This window comes from Salvia miltiorrhiza, chromosome 7, assembly GCF_028751815.1.
Source record: "Salvia miltiorrhiza cultivar Shanhuang (shh) chromosome 7, IMPLAD_Smil_shh, whole genome shotgun sequence".
NCBI lineage: Eukaryota > Viridiplantae > Streptophyta > Magnoliopsida > Lamiales > Lamiaceae > Salvia > Salvia miltiorrhiza.
In genome coordinates, this window is record NC_080393.1 from 52150038 (window position 1) to 52175228 (window position 25191).

At 34.3% G+C, this 25191-nt stretch overlaps 2 long non-coding RNA genes and 1 pseudogene across 2 annotated transcripts; 1 reads left to right on the forward strand and 2 right to left on the reverse strand.

The window, feature by feature from the left end:
- Positions 1-3031: 3031 nt before the first annotated feature.
- Positions 3032-6230, reverse strand: LOC130994748 (uncharacterized). The gene is made up of 3 exons (XR_009091907.1): positions 6019-6230; positions 3877-3941; positions 3032-3290 (listed from the first exon to the last, which is right to left on the reverse strand). It is a non-coding gene; the product is annotated as an uncharacterized LOC130994748 (long non-coding RNA).
- An 8475-nt stretch (positions 6231-14705) lies between these two features.
- On the reverse strand, positions 14706-15335 carry LOC130994749 (uncharacterized). The gene is made up of 2 exons (XR_009091908.1): positions 15217-15335; positions 14706-15141 (listed from the first exon to the last, which is right to left on the reverse strand). It is a non-coding gene; the product is annotated as an uncharacterized LOC130994749 (long non-coding RNA).
- Positions 15336-19765: 4430 nt separating this feature from the next.
- LOC130994751 (heat shock cognate 70 kDa protein-like) lies at positions 19766-22181 on the forward strand (annotated as a pseudogene).
- The last annotated feature ends 3010 nt before the right edge of the window (positions 22182-25191 follow it).

Here is a 25191-nt window from a genome sequence, read left to right on the forward strand (position 1 = left end):
AACTACCCATACTCTTCGTTACTCGCCCTCTCAACTCCTACTCACTTTTATTATACTCGTAATTCTATATAAATATAGAAAACGCAAGCTCGTTCTCGAAATTCTGATAAACGAGCTCAGTTCGTTTATCGAGAAATCACAGTTTACTATTCACTCGTCATCCAAAAATAAAAACTTTCATTATTGGACTCGTATCGAAAAACTAAGAATATTTCTCGATGACGTGCACGTAAGATTTTGAAAGTCGACAAAAAGACGAAATAGCAGTATTTTACTATTCATCGTCAAAAAGTCAAAATTTTCAAAAATGTCTTAACGGACTCAGATCTCACTTCCGAGTTCACCGTTCTCATTCAAATAATTATCTCGAATTATTCGAATACTCAAACTCAATTTCGGATATAAAATCTCACATCATCCAAACATCATCAAAAGAACATCTCAACATCTTAAAAATAACAAGGGAACTTCATATAACTCCTCATCTCTTTACAAAGTAAATCAAACAAGGGATCTATACCCTAATTACTCAAACTTAAGCAATTAAACACGTCATCAAAAGCCCGGGTGTTACAGTTTTGAAAGCTTCGAATGCTTCGTCTTTGCTTTTCAAAAGATACACATAGCAAAATCTTGTGCAATCATCTATAAATGTTATAAAGTAATTCTTTCCACCTCTTGTTTGCACAAGTTTTAAATCACATAGATCGATGTGAATCAATTCAAGATGTTTCGTTGATCTTTCCACTGAATGAAAAAGAGATTTTGCCATTTTTGCTTCAACACAAATTTCACATTTTTGGTGTTGATTGAAGGACATCTTTGGTAATAAGTCTAAATTTACTAAACGACATAGTGTGTTTAGATTTGCATGTCCTAATCTATCATGCCATAAATTAGGAGACTCAACCAAGTAAGTAACCTTTTTCTTTATTTCATTATCACGTACAAATACAGGGATAGCATTAAGCTTGAAAAGGCCATTGATTTTACTGTCATCATTCCCCATGTGAAGACCTCCAAATTTTGGAAGAAAATCAGTGTTGGATCGATGGCTTCTGCCTCTCTTCTTGCCCCCACATATATAGTACTCTTCCAGACTTAAAGTACCAATTTTAATTAATACGAATTTAATTCGGACTTAAATTCTTTTTTTTGAAAGGGAGAGTCCTAATATTATAGGAATCTCCTTTGGATATACGTATAATCGTATAGATCAATCAAACAAAATCAATTATACATAAGAATCTTTATTTGAACCACCTCATGTAAATTTTCGTGTAAAACTCAAAGAAGATTGAGATGATATATTTCTCTTTTATACAACAATTTTTATTTTCTTAATATCGAATATATACAACAATTTTTATTTTAAGCTTTTTATATTAATTATATTTTATTTTCTATGTTAATACTCCCTCAGTCCCAGACCAATAGGCCCAGTTCTTTTCGGCACGGAGATTAAGAAACTCACTTTATGGTAGGTAGATGGTGTGGTCCACCAACAATTAAGATTTTAAGTATTCCCTTATTTTTCCTTAATCATATTTGCTTCCTTATCTCATTTATACATTTTCTATTTAATTTAACTAATTTAAATTGCACGAATTAATGATAGGAATTAAATTCTGAAACTTAAATTCTAGAACTTAAATGTTGGTTGAATTCAATTAAATTGCACGAATTAATGATAGGCATCGGAACTTACACCAATGCCTATCAAGTGAAAAGAATATGTTTCTGTCCCCTTGGGATGGCCTAGTGGATGAGGTGGTTGCCTGTTGTCCAAGAGGTCACAGGTTCGAGTACTCTCCGCCACTATAACCACCATAGGTGGGGTGTGTGTGGTTTGTATTATTTATAAAGTATTATTCATAAAAAAAAAATATGTTTCTTTAGAAATAAAGTTAGCAGAAACGGTTTCTTACCAAACAACATCATTTAGTTTAATTCCTTGATGGCTAAGTGTAAAACTCCACACAACTTTTTAGGAATAGGCTAACATTATTTTCCTTAATCAATGTATTTTTTGTACAATAATCGGACAATTAAAACGAGAAGGGTATAGCATAGCAACAAGAATTTAATATTCCCTATAGAACTAAGAAAAATATTCTTTTCACTTGATTTAATTTAATCAAGAAACATACCTTCATATAAACAAGAGGTGATCGAGGTGGTCAGTAAATTCACAGACCAAGAGAGCCATCAAGCATATATGCTCATGATGTGTCCAGCAACGAGGAAGAAGACGAATATGAACCAAAAAATGCTACTGTATTTAAATTATTCAATGTTTTAATTAATCAAGATAAAAAACAGATGAGGTTACCAGCTAACATAACAATTCATCATTGAATGATGGACATTATGTCCATCTTAATTAAACATGAAGTGATTTGCCCATCTCCGTTGGAAGTAAAAAATAAAATCCCTAAAACTAAAAGGATCTAACACTGTCTTCTTCTTCAACTCGAATACTTTCAAATCCACTATCTCTGCATAACATTCTTCGGTGGTTATGAAGTTGGGGCGACAACTCCAAAGTAAAGCACGGGTATAGCTAAACCATCTCCCACATATCCAAATCCATCATCATGCGAATCACATTCGAATATAGTGAGAGAAACTCGGGATGAGCTCAACATTTTCACAAGCTGCTTCAACGAAGACAACCACGCAGCACTGGCCGTGTAGGACGAGAAACGTATGTCTATCTCCGACTCCCATTCCCTAATAGTTGTTGTTTTGAACTTATTAGGATCCTTGAACTTAAAGTATCGACTATAAATCTACCTATGATTATGGTTATGCGCTCAAGTGATGGGCTGCAAATTCTTAGATCCCACTCATAGTCAGAGTTGTAATCCTCAATCACCAATTCTTTGAGGCAAGCAAGTTGAGGCCACAAGTCATGTTTAGATAAGCTATCTGTCACAGACCACTATCCCATTGACGGGTTAACCGGGGTTATGATTTGGGGTGAACAATAAGAAACGGAAATTAAAGGGGATTTACTAAGTAACCAACATTAATAACAAACTAGTGGTATATATATATAACCACTTGGGTAATTCACAAATGAGTCTGCCATAACGACTAGACCCCAACTGAAAGTTAATTAAAATGAAGTAGTAATAAGTTCAAGTAGAAATGATAAATAAGTCAGAGTGTTTGCAGCGAAAAAAACGTGTGAGTTATGCATATGGAGATGCATACTCAAGGTTTCATTACATAAACATCAAAAGGGAAATCCGCTCAACACCGATCCATTCCATCGCCTGCTCAACCTGCACATTTAGAAATACATGCAGGGCTGAGTATAAAAATACTCAGTGACATAAGCCGAAAATACAACATGCATACATATATAAATTGAACTGCCAACAGTAACACACAGGGGTTTTCTTGAATGACCTGCGCTTACTAAAACATTTCATTCATTTTCATAAAGGTGGATGCGCATCCCATTTTCAGTCTATATGATCCATATCTGTCCTTTCTGTCACGCGCCGGGAAGGAGGCCTCCTTACCACGGACGCCAAGACCGGTCGCAAGCGACTCGCGATCTCCATGAGTGTACACGTTAACCCTAGCTAGCGACCTTTGTCTAGCATAGGATCCCAATTGGATTTCCTTTAAAGTTGGCGAACCAACACAGATAGGATACATATAAAAACATAAACATTTTGGCAGTCAATCATTTCATAAACATTTCATTTTCATAACATTTTCATTTTCATAAAGGGCATTAAACATATAAGCATTTCATAAGAACTGAATAAATAGTCAAAACATATCATGCATATATATTCGCATATGAGGCCTACGTCACGCAGGGGATCTCTATATACGTAATAATAAAATAATGCCCACCTCAATTGTTCTTAAAGCTGGCGTGGAGTCGTTTCTTCTTCGGCTTCACTTTCTGTCGCCCGGACCTTCATTGATGAAGAGTCGATAAGTTCGTGAAGAAATTGTCATAAGACAAAGTCTAATTCTACGTGCCTAGGGTATCTTTTAATGTTTTAGGGTTCTAGCATCCATAATTCATTACATTAAAGACAGTCAAAAATCAATCATACCTCGTCTAATCTCATTCAAACACATAGGCAACACAAACACATAAGGCACATAAGAATCACAATCAAACATCATCAAAACATGCTCTGTTTTTACACTGACTCAACTTCAAAATTTAATCTGTTCTGACTCCGACATCTCCTGGACTCGAGACTCATACCGAAAGAAAGATCTTCGAGTCTAGTTTCAAAAAAAAAAAAAAAAGTAGAGTCGAAAACTCCAAGTGGTTTGAGAGATATGACGTTTTTACCACGATCTACCATGTTCGGCAGTTTTGAACAATCGAAAACTTGGATTTTTGAAAAATAGTAAACGTTGTCAAACTGGGCTCAACTTTGGTGGATATCTAGCTAACACAATAAGGTTAATACCATAAAAATTTGGAAATCTAGATCACACAGGAAGCTACTGAAATGAATGACTCTTTCCTCTGTTCTCTGAAATTCTCGGTAGTAATGTGCAGTTTAGGTTTTGCATTTTAAAGAAGTATCAAACGAAGTTGGAATGACTTGAAATTTTACCAGGGTACTCAAGACTCATGTAGGGACTTGCTATAAAATTTTCAAAGCTATTAGACATCGACAAACCGTCGATCACAGTAGGTCAGTAGGCCTACGAAATTCATATTTATAAGTCCTTAAAAAAATAATTTATATAAATCAAGAAATAAGAGTTTAATCCCAAAAATATTCATTAAAAGTCCATCATAATTTAAATAAAAGAACGGACCTCATTTAAAATAAATAGTCCCAAACTCGTTACGCACATATACTAAATCTTTCATGAAACATCCTTTAAAATAAACTTTGATACATAGAAAATAATTCAACAACTTGAGCTCTTAAGAGGTTGTTTTGCAACAGACATCAAATCTGCCTCGGATCTCCAAATGAGGCTCCAAAAGACATTCTGGAAACTAGACATTTCAAGGATCATTCTCCAATTTGAATCGAATGAAAAAAAATTCAAACGAGCAAGATATGCCCTCTCAAAGATGGGTATTTAACAAGCAAAAATCTGAAAATTTCAGATTTCCAGATTACAACCAAGTCAGTGGGCTTTCTTTAAAAATTCATATCTCCCTTTACAAAACTCCACTGGGAACCCCAAGGGTCAATCTGGAAACTAGGGAGAGATCATAACACTCTACAGTTGGATTTACTCCAAGAACATTCATGGTTTAGAAGATATGACTGTCTAAAGTTCAGTGCACAAAAAGAGTTCAAGTTTGGCAGATTTAGAACATAAATCGGAAAAACCACTTTAGGATTCAACAAAAATTCTAAAACTGAACAAGTAAGTTCCAAACATGTCGGTGAATATTCAGTAGAAAGATAGGCTTGAGAATCAAAGATTTAAGTCGGCCTTTGCCACCTCAAAGTCGTAGGTTTGTAAAATCTACTGGATGGTACAAGGAATAAGAACTAGATTTCAAGAATTTATACCGGTTGTTTCCCTTACTCAAAAATGGTGAGACCGATGTCAAAAGAAAGATACGGGAGTCTAGAGTTACATATTCAAGTTTCAAAGGTTTTCACCGATTGAAACTTTACTTATGGCCTCCCAAAGATTGTTTACCAAAAATGTATTCCAGATGGGCAGTGATGTTTAAAAATTCATAAATAAATCATAAGAGCTCCAAACCTTCTGAAATTTTACCAAAGTATAGAAAACATATGAAAGATGATACACAATTAATTTGGGAATTTTTGGGAACCGTTTGGATGGCTGGAATCGCCTTGCAAAACACTGCCGAGCAGTGTGCTTATGGCAGATTCGCTGCCTTACCTCATGCACGGTTTTTCACCCAATAAACTCTACCAAAATAATCATCCAAAATCATAAAACATATCCTCACATAATATAGCACACAAATGTGTAAAAATCCATGGCCATAAAGCATTTTCAGTTGAGAAAAAACAAAGAAAAACTCACCCTCGAAGCACAACCTTCACTCTATAGTTTTCCCACACTCTCCCTTGCTTTGCTACTTCTCTTGGGGCTTCAAAGGCTTCTATGGAGTGTGATAATGGTGGGAGAAAAGTTGTGAGAGTGGGAGAAAGAATGTAGTGGTGGGGGAAAAGGAGTAGTGTGGTGGAGAGGTAGGAGTAGTGGTAGGGAAAAAGATTAGTGGTAGGGAAAAGAAAATATTAGTGATGGTAATGGGGTGTTACATTAAGTAAATATAAAAATGTGGTGTAGTAATAACCCATGTGTAAGAAAAAAAAAATATGTAAGACTAATCATCAATTAATAAAATGCTAGAGCATAAAACTCTTGTGATCAAAATTAGAATAAATAGCACTAACATTAGTGCACTCTCTCAATTTATAAATACATCATAGGAAAATAATTTGAGAAAAATATTGATGGAAAATTTTTATAACTCATCATTCCTAAATTTCTCGGTAAAAATAAATAAATACATAAATTTTTTTTTTTTTCGATTTGAAAACTCAAAATAAATCTTTGAGCTCCATCATTCTCTTAATGGACTCAAAATATATTTTGAGTGCATCATCCGTTGAAATAAAAATAAAAATAAATTATCACGTATGTAATCATCAAATTCACATAAGTCCGTATTTTATTAATGGATGCTGAACCCTAATTACCATAAGAAATCCTTAAATCAATAATTAAAAGTCTATAATCCTTAATAAAAAGTAGGGGCATTACACTATCATTAAAGTCCAAAGCCTCCAATTGCAAATACTTGAGCTTATGCAGTTTGTGTTGGTTAGCGGAAGCTATGATAGGCAAATATAATTTAGGGAGAAATGAAGTTTTACTTTGAGTTGTTACAGCACACTCGTATATTTTACTTGGTTTTACTTGATGTGTTTTTCTTAGGGCATCCACTGTAGTGCTACTCCATCGTGGTGCCACGTCATCAATTATCTCATTTTTCAAGTATCTAATATTTTCTCCACTATAACACTAGCTACCTCACTTTTACTATTCATGGACCCACTATTATTATTACTTTTACCATAATATACAATTATATACTATATATAAATACATATAGGAAAATGAAAAAAAGGACAAAAAGAAAAAAAGGAGGAGAGAGGAAATTGATTGGGGCCCCACGGCATACACAAGCACCGGGATCCTCTGCTGGTACCTATTTCCTTCATTGGTACCCCAAGTTTGATGTCCACTATGGTAGGAGCGGGTCCCTTCGATGCCACGTAGATTAAGGAACCTCCCATAGTGGATGGCCTTACTTTTACAAATGAAAAGCAACACTATTTATAGTGTGCAATGGATAACTCTAGAGACACTAGGTATTAATAGGATAATAGATGCATGACTTTTAACAAACTACACTTATGAAATACTCTTAATCTAACAAGGCACTAAATATGCACTAGAATGCAAAATGCCAAGAGACAAATTATTTCATTTAACAGTTTGATCATCGTATCAAAAGATAAGGTACAGAAACTCCTGAGATCTAGCAGTCTTAATTCCTCAATGGATGGGCATCTCGAAATCAAATCCCTAATTAAATTACCATATACAGTCGTGTAACATAAATGAAGGGAGTTGAGATTGGGAAGGATCTCTTTTGGAGATCAACCTTGCCCAATACAAGAAATAATCTAGCTAGGTTTTCGGATTCAAGCACCTCATCTGGCATAACAAAACGCCTACGAGCCTTCGAGATTGTAAATTCAATGGTTTGATCGCTTTCAAAATCAATTCTCTAGCTACGTCAGAATTGTCGTTACGCTTGAAACTCTTAATTCTTCGGATCAAATATGCATACCTCTGCATAGTCTTCTTCGTGAATATCTTTTTCAAAATCCATACACTAGCCAGAGAATAATGATCTTGATATTCCTCCATCATTGTCAGCTTGAAACTCTTAATATTTCGGTTCAGATCTTCATATGCATAGTCTTCTTCGTAAATATGACTAAGTCCTTGGTTTGATCGAGACTGAGGTTGGGACATGTGGACCACGCGTCGTGCCAGGACTTGGATAGGAGAGAGGTCTGAGCAGCATCTCTTTCAAGCAAAAGAGATTGTATGTGCTAAATGATTTCTAATAGGAGTTCGGATTCACCATCTGCTGCAATTTTGCTGTGATCATTCCCCATGTGAAGACCTCCAAATTTTGGATATTTTTTTTATGGTTTCAAATTTTGGATCGATGGCTTCTGTCTCTCTTCTTGCCCCCATATATATATATATATATATATATATATATATATATATATATATATATAGGGGAGGGCTACGGTAAAAACACTTCTTACAATATAAATATAAACGTTTTTTAATGTACGAATTTTATCCAACAGGGTTACGAATTCATCAAACATGGTTACGAATTGTGAAAAATAATTTTTTGCTACCTTTAGGATTCGAACCCAGGACCACGAATTCATCCAACAGGGTTACGAATCAACCGTAGATCTTGATGATCTAAGGGCTGAAAATCATTTATATTTTATACACTTAAGAGTGTTTTTATTCTAGCCCTCCCCTATATATATATATATATATATATATATATATATATATATATATATATATAGGGGAGGGCTAGAATAAAAACAAGGTTCAATTGAGAATGACATATGTTGTTAGAATTGAGAATGAATATCCACCTTTGGATTATACTAATCGAACAGTCCTTATTTCATCTAATACCACACGCATATCTGCTAATTGAGGTTAGTATAGTCATTTAAATATCAACAGTATATGGTAACTCCCACTATAAAAGCAACAATATCATTTTTGGTTTAGAAAGATTTTATTTGTTATATGATTAATTATTATGGCTGGCATAATTTACGTTACTAGTAGTCATCTTCTAAAACTTAATTATTCACCCAAATTCATTACATTCGTATCGCCTTTGCGTCTATTTATTTCTGTTGAACATGATGTACAACATGTTGAACTCAATAAAATATCACTAAAATAATGAATGAACAAGTATTTTTTTTGAGACGATGAATGAACAAGTATTATTTACGAATCGAAAAATATTAATGACCAACAATCGAGGAATTGTGTAATTGTATATGAAAAAAATAATGAACTAAAAGTTTATTTTGAAGAACAATCTTATAATTTTCTCGAGGAACAATAACAAATAAAATAATGAACGAACATGGTACATATTTTTTATGAACATTTTAGTATTTTCTCTAAATAATTATGATATACAACAAAAAAAAAATTATTTCTCATAATATGAATGTTTACATCTTTTAGATGCATAACATCACACCACAATTTTGACTGAACATAATGCACAATTTGTTAAACATAACGCACAATTTGTTAAAAATTAAAACAAGTTCATTAAAAGATGGTGTGAAGTTCAAAACAAATTTAATTCAATGTCTAATTAGAGTCTATGAAAGCGTACTGTGAAGACCTTGATTCTAAACGAGAAACACGTAAATACAAAACATTGTAATCAAATCAAATAGTAATTGATTATGGAAATTGAGTATAATCCGCAATATCATTAATCCCCCAAATCTGGCAGAAAAAAATAGGACAGAATTAGGCCTCATGAACGGGAAAATGAATTTGAAGCTATTTTGCTTAATTTTAAAATCATAAAATCATCTTAGATCTCATCCGTTAGTTATCAATTAATCAATGGATGAGATACATTCTATTTTCTAACTCTAGGGGGTTTTCTCAATGGAAGCTCACCATATATATATATATATATATATATATATATATATATATATATATATATAGGGGGCGATTATTCAATAAACCACTCTTATTTTAAGAATTACAGACCAGCAAAAATGCATGAATTTTATGTATAACACGCATGAATAAACTGTATAAAGGCATGAATTGCGAAAAATAATTTTTTGCTACCTTTGGGATTCGAACTCAGGACCATGAATTTATCCAACAAGGTGATGAATCAACCGTAGATCTTGATGATCTAAGGGCTGAAAATGGTTCCTAATTTATATTTTAAGAAGCGTTCTTATTTTAGCCTTCATCTATATATATATATATATATATATATATATATATATATATATATATAGGATGTGGTTCTAGAGAGAACTACATTATTTGTGAGAACGGGAGAACCATCAAATCTAATGCATTCACTATAAAAATTAATGCATTCGTTGTTAAAATTACCATCAAATCTAATGCATTCACTATAAAAATTAATGCATTCGTTGTTAAAATTAATGCACTAAATTTTTTTTAAAAAAATGCTCCCTTCAGGATTCGAACCCAGGTTCTATATTCATCCAACAAGATGATGCATCCACCGTAGATCTTGATGATCGAATGGCTGAAAATGGTTCTCCGTTCTTTTTTATTTATGGTTCTTTCTTGAACCTCTCCCTATATATATATATATATATATATATATATATATATATATATATATATATATATATATATATATATATATATATAGTCAGCTTCAATGGAGACCACTTCCTTATATAGAGAATAAAGATCAAATCAGAGCCATTGATCTCACCAAAATCAATGAATCAGATTAATCTGAATTCTTCAAGTTTAGGAAATCCCGTAAATTCCTCATTTTTCAATTCTGGGAACCAACGAACGTTATTATAAACTTACGAACATACTAATGTTTGTCGATGTGTTCGTATAAAAAACAAATGAACATACTTATGTTCGTCGATATGTTCGTATAAAAACAAATGAACATACAAATAAACATACTTATGTTCGTAAGTTCATAATAATGTTCGTTGGTTTCCAGAATTAGAAAATGAGGAATTTACGGGATTTCCTAAACTTGAATAATTCTGATGAATCTGACTCATTGATTTTGGTGAGATCAATGGCTCTGATTTGGTCTTCATTATCTATATAGGGGAGTGATCTCCATTGAACTCTTCCCTATATATATAATACCTCATTTTCTTTTCATGAAAAATCTACACTCAAATGAATTTATTAAAATGAGCAGCACATGCATAATCTATACCTATTATAAAAGAGCCTTGTTTTACAAAATTTGATTTGCCTAATATGTCCGTATTTTTTAATTTATTTTAAGGACAATAGTGTAATATTATGTTATTATTATTATAATAATCTTTTTTATTTAATTGATTATTATTATAATCACGAACATAAAAGAATTCAACCCCAATCACAATTCTAAACAAGTTCGATTTTATTTATTTATCACATATAAATCAATTTATTTAAATTCACGATTTATTAATTTTTTTTAATACAAATTTATTATATAAATTCAATAAATATATAAAGAAAAACTCAACGAACTATGTTGTTTAGTTCACTAGAACGTAAATATATACAAAAACATTCGAGAAATACATAAACACATTGAGAAAATATATATTAGTAAGATAAATAATATATAAAGGCAAAAAAGTGATTGAGATTATCCTTCTATGAAAATAAAATTAGTAAAGCTAAATTACATAAAAAAAATTATTGGATAAATATATAAAGGCAAAAACTTGGGTGAGAGTGTATGGGTTAGACAGGTCGGATCGGAGCAGGGTTGGAGCGTGACTGGGTGAGGGTCGGGGCGAATTGGGCCTGGCTTCAGGCCGGTTGTAAAACACGAATAATTTAAAGTAGTTATTGTTGTGGTGAAAAGTAATAATCGATATGAAGAAATGTACCATTTGTCAAATATTACTTTTTTTGTGACAATTATTATTTTTAGGGTTAAAGTGCAGATGTACACCTAAAGTAGACCCTAGAGCGTATACCCCTCCATACTCGACTTGGGATCAAATACACCCATAGTCCAAAAAATGGAGCAATTAAATCAGGCATCTAACGGCTATTTAGCATCTGTTTTCTTTTATTTTTTCATTATTTTTTTTAATTAGACAATGGGACCCATCTCATCTGCAAGAAAGGAACACTTGTTAACCCTTATTTTTACTCACGAGAACTTATACTTTTCGTTTATTTGGTCAAGTAATTATTGTCATAATAAAAGTAACCATTAATATAAGATAATGTTTCAATAGATATCATAATACTAAAAAAAGCAAAAAAGTATTGTTGCTCCTGAGAATTGAACCAATAAATGAATGAGCATACCACTAAGTTAGCACATGTTATTTGTAGAGTTGCAAATATTTTTTTATCTATACGCTCCTTCTGAGAACCGGACTCACGGAAGGCCAACTCATATATAAAAGTCACACACATCAATATAAAGGATATTTCATATAAAACTATTCATCTACTTAATTCGCAATTTCAATCTTTTATATGAAAAATATAAAAGTTACATAAAACTTCAGATTGTAATAATAATAATAATAATAATGATGATGATGATGATGATGATGATGACAAACAATAATGTATTTGCATACTATCCTATATCATTGATGACGTCATTCAACTATTAACATCATTATTTTATGTAGAATATTCACCTTACCCTTGGGCGTTGGGCATGATAAATGTATTTTTTCTATTAACATCATTGTTTTATGTAGAATTTTACTTTTGATTCATGATAAATGTATTTTTTTCTTGTTTAGTTGGGCATTGGGCGACGGCGTATCACCGGCCCTTTTGCTTTTTTTAGCAAAAGCAACATAGAACTTTGAAATAGCTTACTTGAATCTCATTGGAAAAATCGATGTTTGATTTTCTGCAACTTTGCATGTGCTTGTTTCATGTTGATTCTATCCCCGGGAAAGTCGGCAGAGCATTTTAGAGCCAATTCAAGTATGGATGATACACATTGCATATTCTTGTCAATCATTTCTTCCTCCAAATTCATGACTAAGTTGGCATCTATCTTCATCTGGGTTCTCCGAAAGTGAGAGTTCTACCCATCTCTTTAAGCTCATATCTCCGCAAAACATATCATCACTAGGCCTTTTTCTCGTAAAAGTTTCAATCAACATCATTCCTTAGCTATACACATCACACCTTGTTGAAACTAGCCCTTCCAAGCCATACTCTGGAACAACAAAAATCATGATGTATGCAGTAAGGAAGACACAATTAATTGATTGAAAGTGAAGTGCAATCAATATATTTAGAGACACTTCACCTAGAGCGGTGTAACCCAATGTTGCTAGCGTGTTGGGTAACACAAAGCTATCTCCATTGCATAACAACTTTGCTATTCCAAAGTCGCTTACATGGGCAACCATGTCTTCATCTAACAACACATTACTAGGCTTCAAGTCGCTGTGGACAATGGGCATTGAATATCCGTGGTGAAGATACTCCAAAGCAGATGCAACATCAATCATTATATTCATTCTTTCCATCATATTCAAGCAATAGTTAGTGGGAATATAACCATTTTTCAAGGTTTCCCTTTGGCATATATTCAAGTACTAATGCCTTGAACTCTTCATTGGAGCAACTACCTATGATGCTTGTCAGATTCCTGTGTCGAATGCTACGTAGTATCTCACATTCAACACCAAATTAAGATTCTTGAAAAACCTTCTAGCTGCATATTAAACACATTGACAACGATATCCTTCCCATTGTTAAGAATTCCTTTATAAACAGAGCAAGAACTCCCGGTGCCAAGTAAATTGCTTTCGTCGAATCTTTCTGTTGCTTGCAACAGTTCATAATAAGAGATTCTTTCCGACACAATGAATTTCAGCTCATCAACTTCTCTGCTAGTCGTCTTATCTTTCCATTTGTTTCTGACAATTATAAAGGCCAACGAAACAACTGAGATGAAAGCCACAACCCCAAAAACAATAAATGAAGCTCGTTCCACCTTCTTTCTCTTTGATTTGTGATTAGAAATTGAAGGGCAAATTTGGAAATGGAAGTTGGGGATTCCACACAATGCCTCATTACCCTTAAAACAATCCATAGTGAAGTTTCTAAAAGAACCTTCTTTAGGAATTTCTCCACTTAAACTATTGAAAGAGACATTAAAGTAGTCGAGGTGTTGAAGTGTTTCTAAAGACTTTGGAATTGAACCAGAGAGGTGGTTGTACGACAAGTCGAGATTCGCCAAATTGATCATGCTTCCCATAGACACAGGAATAGAACCTTCTAGTCTATTATTTGCCAAAGACAAATTAATCAAATTCTGCAACTTCCCAATAGTGCTAGGAATAGGCTTTGACAACTGATACATCGATAGGTTTATATATATTGTTGCTCCTAAGTTACTTATCTCTTGTAGTAAGAACCCATTTAATGAATTCGAGGACAAGTCTAGAGAGTTAAGATCTTTTAGGTCCCATAAGCTTGATGGTATGCTAGAATTCAAAATGTTGGAGTCTAGATAAAGACTTCTTAAAGAAGAGACATTTCCCAGACATTTACGAATTGGGCCTGAAAATTGATTATGGCTCATAACTAAAGTATCGAGGCTGAATAGATCACATATAGAATGTGGTATTGAGCCTCCCAACATGTTATCTTGAAGATATAATCCTTGAAGTTCATGCAAATGGCTTATAGTTAGTGGAATATTACCAGATAACTCATTCCCAGATAAACCCAGTATCATCAAATTGCTGAAATTGCCTATTTCAACAGGAATGCTGCCACTGAATTTGCAGTTGTCGACACCGAATGTTCGAAGACAGGAAGATAAGTTCCCGACAGAAGCTGGAATGACACCATTTAGAGGATTATCAGCAATTGACAAAGTAGTTAGAGACTTGCAATTTGTCAATGAAGTAATGAAGGAAGAAGATGGTGGCTGGGTAAGATTGTTTCTATGCAGTAGAAGATCTTGAAGAAGTCTTAGGTTGCCGAGATGAGTAGGTATATAACCATTGAATTTGTTTTCAGCAAGTGAGAGAATTGTGAGTCGAGAACAGTTAGAGATAGCGCTGGGTATTGCTCCGGTGATAGAATTTATGGCAAGATAAAGTTGTTCAAGAAAGGGAGAGGCATGGCATAAATGGCTTGGAAGAATCCCTGACAGAGCATTGCCGGCAAGTGAAAGACTCCAAAGAGTTGAAATGTTAAAGAGCTCATGTGGAATCGAACCACTCAAGCTGTTCAACTGTAGTACTAATGTCTCCAAATGGTAAAGTTGGCCAAATTCAGTGGGAATAAGCCCTGCAAAACATAGGATTTCAATAACACATATTGTAGCTAAACAGACCAATTTACATGAAAATTACTCTGTCGTACCTGTAAAATGGTTTTCCGAAAGGTGTAAATATGTGAGCGTAGTAATATTCCAGACATCCCTTGAAAGGTTCCCCGTGAATTTGTTACTCCCTAGTGCTAAGGTTTGCAGAGAAGACCTAGCCTTCATGGTTGTAGCAGACTTACTTGAAGTTGATTCACTTACATATTACCACTATATTAACACATGGGATCCGTCCACTAGATTTAAGGCAATATCACACAGCCTGGCGGAGCCACATGGAGACACCCAAATTTTGAATTTTTTTTTAGTATATATATGTTTATACCTATTATAAAAGAATTTTGTCTTATAAAAGTTGATTTACTTGTTATATGCACACATATATATTTAATTTAATGTTAATTTTGTTATTTAAAATTATATAATCTATGAAAATGTTATTCGTTATTATTACTATTATGTTTTTCTTTTAATAAAAAATGCCTAAAATGTACGGAATGGTCCCCAAAAAAATTGCAGTGTATTGAAACTATATAATTTATGAAAATGTTGTGTGATATTATTACTATTATGTTTGTATTTTAATAAAAAAAATATCTAAAATATACAAAATGTCCCCCAAAAAAAAACGTCCAAATTCAGCCCCCATCAACTAAATTCCTAGCTCCGCCACCGACACAGGGCTACCGTGGAATAAGGAGAAAAACTAGGAAGTGAGTAATTGTAGATCTAATTCTAATGCAATAGGGACTAATTAAGTATACGTTAGGGCAGAGAGATTAATTGGAGGAAATTAAGTACTTCGGGGGTTTAGTTGGCGAGACCTCGACCATAGGGTGTTAGACGTGATAAGGGCATCTATGTTAGGGGTGGAATTGATACTTAACCCTAATATAGATATCTACCTTCATTCAACATTATATTTTCTAAACCCTAAACCCTGAGCATTAAATCCTAATAGGAATATTTACTTTTAATAACCATAAGATATACATTTGCTCGCACAAATATATACTTATGTTAATATACGTATTTACCTTCATTCAATATTAAAGTATTATAGTCCCCAAAGGGACACCAAACGGTGCGATCTCCTGTGTGTGAACAGTGAGGTCTCGGGTTCAAACCTCACTGCTCCCCCTCCCCAACTTCCCCAAGTCAATATATATATATATATATATATATATATATATATATATATATATATATATATATAAAGTATTATACATATCAATAATTACTTTTTCTTACGACAATGCTTACTTGACCAAATAACTAAAATTACAAGTTCTCGCAAATAAAAATAATATTATTTTTCTTCATATTAATAATTACTTTTTCTATGACAATAATTATTTCACCAAATAAATAAAATTATTTATTTCTACATTATTTCAAACCAAAGTAAATATTATTATGACGAAAAGTAATAATGAACATGAAGAAAAGTAATGTCTTGGAAACATTACCTTTCTTACATAATAATTTAGAAACATTACATTTCATCATACCAATTGTTACTTTTTCTTAAAATAATTTGTACTTGACTAAATAACTAAAAAAATAAGTTCTAATGAGTAAAAATAATCACTACTTTTATTCATATCAATAATTACTTCACCATATATATAACTAAAAAATAAAACTTCTTGAAACTAGCATTTGATGATTTCTCCATATCACTTGTTCCCTGATGAAACATACCACATTAAATTTTTCATTTTTGTACATTAGCATTAAAAAATTAAGACTAATACCAACAATTTGTTCAGAAGATAAGTTTTAGTTCATTAATATATAAATAACCCTTTTACCAATCTATGTATCTTTCTTAATCAGACATTAAATATACAGTGCCAACTCAAAAATACATATATACATATATGCAGTGCTCCAGATGTTAAATGCAGCTATGCACAAACACAATAAGACCAGATTCTTAAAACTACAATAGTTTGCTGGAAAGATGTATGTACGATGGCGAGAAAGAAGATGCCGTTCCAAACGTACTATTTCAACCTCCAGTGTAGTGATTTCTTTCACCAAATCTGATGAAGACTGCAGCAAGCAGGGCCAAATAATTAAATTAGTTCATCAAAGGTGAGAAAAAATTACTGAAACGAAACAGGTGACACAAGAAGCAACAATTCCCTAATCAAACTTCACAATAGCAATATGCCTCCATAATAGAATCACAAAATGCAACTTATGATGCAACACTGCTAATTCTGTGTCTAGACTTGCTATTAATATTTCATATAGTAGTCGATCAAAATTTTGACATTGTGGTCTTGAAGAAAATGTGGTATAAGCAATAACCATTTCCTTAACCACTACAATTACAGAAGTGAGTAGGCATCAAGGTGTATGGACAAGTCACACTGCTTCAGAGGTTCGACTAGTAGCTTTTATGCAGTAAGAACAGCAGTATCACTTAATAAAATTAGCATCAGAAATACGATTCTCTAATATAAATGCATCAAAACATGAGAAAAATTGCCCCTCGATCGAGCCAGCGCTGCCTCTCTATCCTCTATCTCAATTTCAGAAAACACCTTCTTCTCTATTGTCATATCAACTATAGTACTCCCTCCGTCTCATCTATCTTAAGACCTTTCGTCTCACCTAACCATAGAAATCATAATTGCAAGAAATAAAAATAAAAATAAAAAAATCATTCAATAATATAATGAGCTTGCAAAACAAAAACAAGAAAAACTCACGAACAATCGAAAACTCCAAATTGATACTAAAAAACCACATTTAGTCCGCTAGGCAAGAACAGTGATGAAGAAATGTACAGAAACATTATGCGCTTCAGCAACAAGATGATCTAAGCAAACTAATTAAGGCCATAAAAACAAGAAGATAATATTAAGATTGGATTTGCGCAAATTACTGTAGAAGTTAGTTTAAGGAACGCAAAACAAACCACAAACTCCCTTCTTCCACGATATCATTTCCACTTTTGCCATTTGGGGTTGGGTTGTTCACAATATCATTTTCACCTCCATTTAAAGCAATAGAGTTCATATAACACTTTATTTTCTTCCACACATTTATAGTGGGACCCAAACTTTACTAACAACAATACCCACTATTATCAACTACTATCCATCTTTTTCTTCTTACTCAACAAAAGATCAGCATGCATACAGAAAGATACTTTATACTCACATCATCATCATACAGCTTGCGAGTTCCACAATATCTTTCCATGCACACACCCACAATTTATGCAAACTTGTTGAGTAACACACCCAAACCACCAAAATAAGAGATTGATAGAGAAAAAGAAGGAAAATCCCCAAAACACATCATACTACAGCTAAAACATATTTGAAAGACATATTTGCCTAACTCATTTGCAAGTTCAGCAGGCCAAGACATATTTGAACTTCCCTTCCCCATTTTCTCGTATTATATATGTTTTGAACTTCTATATACATGTTCGACATTAATAACTATATTCAGCTTAACTGAGACAGAACAGTTCTAGACTTCTAGCAGCCATGCTTCATTTGTAGGTAGTGTGGAGTATAGAGTAAAATGACTAAAACCAACCTCCTGTTCAGTGCGACAATGTGAGCATATGACTTGCATGGCATCTCTGGAATAACTAGAAAGTAAAACACAAGAAAAAAGCTCTTGAAATGATAAAATACTAGTGGATAAAGCATAGGAAGAAACAGAGAGACAATTATTCCAGATATAGCATACCTTCTCAATTAAAGTGTGAGCTTTTGGTCAATGCAAATATTGTTCTGTTGGCCAGAATATAAACAACTAAGCATCACTAACTATTGCCCACAGAGAGGTATAACCAGTGGCGGGGGCAGGAATTTAGTTCGGGGGGCTGAATTTTGACGGGGGCCGAATTTTTTTGAGCATAAAATAAGTAAACTCAAGAACATAAAATATGGAGTAAAGAGGGATACAAAAACCTTGAGCATCAATAAAATGGTAATAGAACAATTATATTATCTTAGAACTTTGAAATAGCCTACTTGAATCTCATTGGGAAAATCGATGTTTGATTTTCTGCAACTCTGCATGTGCTTGTTTCATGTTGATTCTATCCCCGGGAGAGTCCGCAGAGCATTTCAGAGGTAGTTTCATGTATTTGTGTATTTAGTTATCAATAATTTTTTTTTTTAATATATTTCATAATCAAACTACTTTTTTTCTTTTGTTGTCATATTCATGTCAAAGTCAATTGATCGAATTTTGAATTATGAAAAAATTACAATAATAATTAAGTTTGTGTATTATTTTGAAATTTTTAAAAATTTCTAGGAAAAAATAAACGATCCCAAAAATCGTATCTTTAGGAACCAAAAATTAATTTTTTAAATATATTTTAAAATAAAAATAATGTTGTTCCGATTAGAATGATGCCACGTCAACACCGTGTTAGATTTAACTTAAAGGTCGAAATGTGGGAATTTTTTTGATAATATTTATTTATTATTATTTTTTTTTTTTACAATTTTCAAAGTTCATGAGAAGAATCAAGCTGTGCTTAAAATCCGTGTATTTATATATGCCAATAACTCTACTTTTTTTTATAGCCCAATGTAAAACGATCCTGACTCCGGGACGAGGCCTGCTACTACTCCTACTTATTGCTCTATTTAATTCGTTTGGCTCAACGTATCGGATTAGGGTTTTTTTAAACTCATAGTTTCAACTCTTCATTGGGGTTTCTTCAACGTACGTTGTTTAATTTTCTTCTTTCCAGAAGACATCTCGTACCTCTTTCAATATCTTAGTTGAAATTTTGTAAGCATTTTGAAGTGTCTCTGCTTATTCGTTTGATATTTTTTGTTTTGTTTAAGTTGTAGGGCTGTTTATTATTGGCATCAATGGCAGGAAAAGGCCAAGGACGGGCGATTGGGATCGATTTGGGGACGACATATTCGTGCGTGGCAGCGTGGCAGCACCAACGCATTGAGATTATAGCGAACGATCAGGGCAACCGCACCACGCCGTCATCCGTGGCCTTCACCGACTCCCAGCGTCTCATCGGAGACGCCGCCAGGAATCAAGTCGCCAATAATCCCATCAACACTATTTTCGGTGACTTATTTTTTTCTTTTACTTTTCATGGTTTTGATTTCTTTTTATGGTTCGATGTTGTATTTGTGTTATATGCAAAAATAATAGATATTGGAAGAGGTAGGACTTTTTTTTAGTAAAGAATGACTACGAATTAGGCCATTGGGGTATTTGTCTTAATTAGTGATGGAGTCATAAAAATTCAGATATATGTTACTATATATAGATTTTTATGTTAACCAAGTTGGATATGTTGCACAGATGCAAAGAGGCTGATCGGTCGCAATTTTAACGACCCAACGGTTCAGAGTGACATAATACATTGGCCATTCAAGGTAATTGCTGACCCCACCGACAAGCCTATGATAGTAGTAACCTACAAAGGAGAGGAGAAGCAATTTGCAGCTGAGGAGATCTCCTCAATGGTGCTCACCAAGATGAAGGATGTCGCCGAGGCATATCTTGGAGAAACGGTGAAGAATGCTGTCATCACCGTGCCTGCTTATTTCAACGACTCTCAGCGTCGTGCAACCAAGGATGCGGGAGCCATTGCCGGCCTTAATGTTATGAGGATCATCAATGAGCCTACTGCTGCAGCCATTGCATACCTTGTGGATAAACGAGCTACTATCTACGGGGAAAGAAATGTACTCATTTTCGACTTTGGTGGTGGCACGTTCGACGTGTCTCTGGTGACTATTAATGCGGGCATCTTAAGAGTGAGGGCTGTTTCTGGAGATACTCATCTTGGAGGCGAGGATATGGACAACAGGATGGTGAATCATTTCGTAAAAGAGTTGAAGCGCAAGAAGAATAAGGATATTAGTGGAAATCCAAGAGCTATTAGGAGATTAAAGAGTGCTTGTGAAAGGGCCAAGAGAATCCTTTCCTCCACTTTTGAAACCAATATTGAGATTGAATCATTGCTTGAGGGGATTGATTCCATTTTGACTATGACTCGTGCAAAATTTGAGGAACTTAACATGGATTTATTCAACACATGTATAGAGCAGGTTAAGGTGTGTTTGCAGGAAGCAAAGATGGAGAAGAGCAGCATCCATGATGTTGTGTTGGTGGGTGGGTCGAGTAGAATCCCCAAGGTTGAGCAGATGTTGCAGGAGTTGTTCGATGGAAAAAACGTGTGCAAGAGCATTAACCCGGACGAAGCTGTAGCTTATGGTGCTGCCGCGCTTGCTGCCCGTTTGAGTGGTGAAGGCAATGATAAGGTGCGAGAATTGGTTGTTTTGGATGTTACTCCGTTGTCCCTTGGTGTTAAATGTAATGGAGATGTGATGTATGTGTGTATCCCGAGGAATACACCTATTCCAACAAGGAAGGAAATAAAAGATTTCTCCACAGCCAAGGACAATCTGACCGATGTGCCAATTGACGTGTGTGAGGGCGAAAGAAGCAAGGCAACACACAACAATTGGCTAGGGCGATTATGTCTCGAAAGGCATTCCAGCTGCTCCTAGAGGTGCAACTCGTTTCAATCTCTGCTTCGATATTGATGCGGATGGTATCCTGAACGTGTCAGCGGAGGAGTGTAGGAGCGGACGGAATAACAAGATCACCATCAATAACAAGGGTAGGATGTCTAAGGAACAAATAGAAAAGATGATTCACGATGCTCACAAGTACAAGAGGGAAGATGAGGAGCATAAGAAGAATGTTGCGGCCATGTATGCTGTGGAGGACTATGCCTACAACACCAGGAACACAATCAGAAGTGCAGCCAAGCTCACGGAAGACGACAAGAAGAAGATGGAAGATGCTTTCCAGTGTTTTATGCAGTGGTTGGCCTCAAACAAACTTGCACAAGCGGATGATTTCAAGAATAAGATGAAGGAGCTCCACACCATTTTCAATCCCATCATTGCCAAGATGGATTAACTTAACTTGAATGTTTTACTTTTTTTAGTATGTTTTTGTTTCTTTTTAAAGTAAGGACCCCTTACTGTTGCTCTTCAATACATCTCCCAATTAGCTAAGCATTAACTTTACATCTTGTCCTATTAGGAATTTTTATATTCTTCACTGGAGTTATGCGTATGCAGATAGAATGGGTAATTGAATTTATTAAATCTAAACTAGACTAGTTTGTGGGTCCATCGTTTCCATGCACCTAATTGACTCTGTTTTTCTTACATTTCACACAAAAACCAACTACTAGGGAATGGTTTGAGACATGGAGTGATAAGTGGTAGCATACCTAAATCCATCTATTTATATGTTAGTTTATTGAAGTTCCCTTTCGACTAATAATATAGTTTACCTAGTTCTGTCACTTATTTTTCAACATTCGACTAGAAAAGTTGCTCAGTTTTAGTGTGAAGGACGTGTGGATTATTACATTTTGCATTTACGGCGAAGAAGAAGAATTCCTGGCGGGGATATCAAGAATAGAATGGTTGTAGCATAGCACATGCAAGTAATTTGTAACGTATTGAATATGATATGATCACAAATTGTTCGCATTTCAACACTGTAACCACGTATCAAAAAATAAATAAAAATGGTGCATGGTGCACATCTTTGGAGGGCCATCGAAATAGGCAATTTTTTTGGCTGACAAAGGACTCGTAGTTTTGTTGCACCAAAACCAAACTGAACAGCTACAACCCATGAGTGAAAAAAATATAGTTACAAGTTTCTTATTTGTTACATTTAACATTAACTTAATCTTCTTTCCCTTTTTTGGCACACATTCAAAGTGAAAAATGTTAATCCTCCATCAACGTATCGTATTATTCTCATCAATTGGAGTAATGACTAATCACAAATTCTTCCTAAATTTTGTGAAGCGTAGATCTCTCATAGACTACTTCTTGTTCTTGTCAGTATCATCATAAACGCACATTCCTGTTTCTACCAATTCAACAAAGATTATGCAACGGAATCAAACACATCAAGAGCACACAACATTAATTAAACATATCTCTCTCTCTCTCTCAACCATTTCATATAAATACCTAATAGTATTAATAAAAGGCAACGTTACATCCGCGCATTCTCAACTAAAAGCAAACACAAAAGATTAAAAACAATTATTGCAATTTGCAACCAACTATATATATATTTTGCTCAACTGAAAGTGAATCTGATTCATCACAATGGCATCATCATGGCTTCTTTTCCTAGGCTCACTTCTTTCATTCCTCACAGGTAGTTTTCCCTTCCCACAGCTATCATGCAACAGCATTCCAACTAACTAATACTCTCAATTTCAGGATCCAAAGCTGCAGTCTTCACGTTGCAAAACAGGTATAAAGAAACTATATGGCCCGGAACCCTCTCGGAAGCCGGCCACCCTCTTCTCATAAACTGCGGCCTGCAGCTCAAACCAAAATATTTATCGTGGCAATACTTTTTGTCCCACAACATATATGTTTATAGTGACAACGACATGATTTTCACTAACTTATAGTGACGATAAATACTGACAAAAATAAATTGTCACTGTTACACATTTTTGTGACGATAATATTTATTGTCGCTATATATATATTTATAGTGATAAAATTATGGTCGTCACTAACATATAGTGACAATAATTACTGACAACAATAAAATTTGTCACTGTTACGGTATTTTGTGACGACAAAAATTGGTGTCACAATACAGACGTATGTAGTGACAAATTTTTTTTCATCACTCAGATTGTCGTCACAAGAACTTATTTTTCTTGTAGTGTTACTTGCTTTCAGTTGTTTCCTTTGTTTGTGCTACACTGTTTTCAACTAAACTGGATTAACTTAAAAGTGTAACTAATTTTACAAGTGACAAATATTTTCTAAAGTTTATTCGCACTAAGTTTAAATTCCGCTACTGAGTTATTAATCCTACTGACGACTGATAGTCAGAGAGATTAATAACTCTACTCAGTTTTACAAACTAGACTAAAGCCTTACTTGGATATCAGTTAAGCCCATTGCTCGATTGTTAACCTCCTCTCATACACCTATCAGTCAACCCTCTGGGACCCCAACAATTGGTATCAAAGCAGGTTGTTCACAAGAACAGTTTGTTTTGACCTAGTTCTTACAGAACCAGATCCTCACGAGGGTTGCCTTTGTTTTCAATATTTTCTTTTCTCTTCCAACGTGCTCTGTGTTTCCACCCTCTTCTTTTGTCCCTCTCCTACTTTCTCATGGCCAGGAACACTGAAGACTCCGCAAGCGACTACATCAACATCTTCTTCCGATGAGTCAATAGGCTTGAAATTGGATCTCTGGACTCCGACTCTGATGATTCCTTCGTTTTCCCTGAAGAGAATGAGAGTCCTAAATACTCACCTCTGGGAGAAGTGAGTGTGTATGATCAAGTCTTACTCAAATACCAAGACTTGAGAAATATCTTTGAATACCTCATTAGGGAAAATCAGAGACTTGAGAAAGAGATCCGAAATGTTTGGTTTGATTAGGAAACGATCATCATATACTTTCCAGATGAAACATATATGGATAAAAGGATTGTAGAAGACAATAGGCTGATGAAGATAATGGAACTTCTACAATCAGAAAAGACGAAGCTGTGATCTCTTCTTGAAAATGCTGAGAATGATTTGAGGCGTTCATCAAAGGAACTTGAGGAAATTATTCGTGAAGCAACTCGTCAGCATACACTGACGAATCAATTGAAGAAGAGCAATGAGAAGGACAAACAAGAGAAGGAAACTCTTGTTTCTGAAAAACTAGTTGAGAACAAATCAATCGTCTCCTCCCATCCTGAAGAAGAGCTCATGAAAACATGAGTGGCATGTGAGTCATCCTGTTCATCAGCAGTCAAAGCCTTCTCCGAAGAGAATAAAGTCAAACAGATGGATAAAGGAAAATGGACTGCTGACTTGGATACAAAAGCTCACTACTCTTTGTCAGACAAATCTTCAAGAGAGACTTCAGACTCAGATGCAGAAAATCAACTCTTCCGCGCCAGATTTGGAGAATAAGATTTTG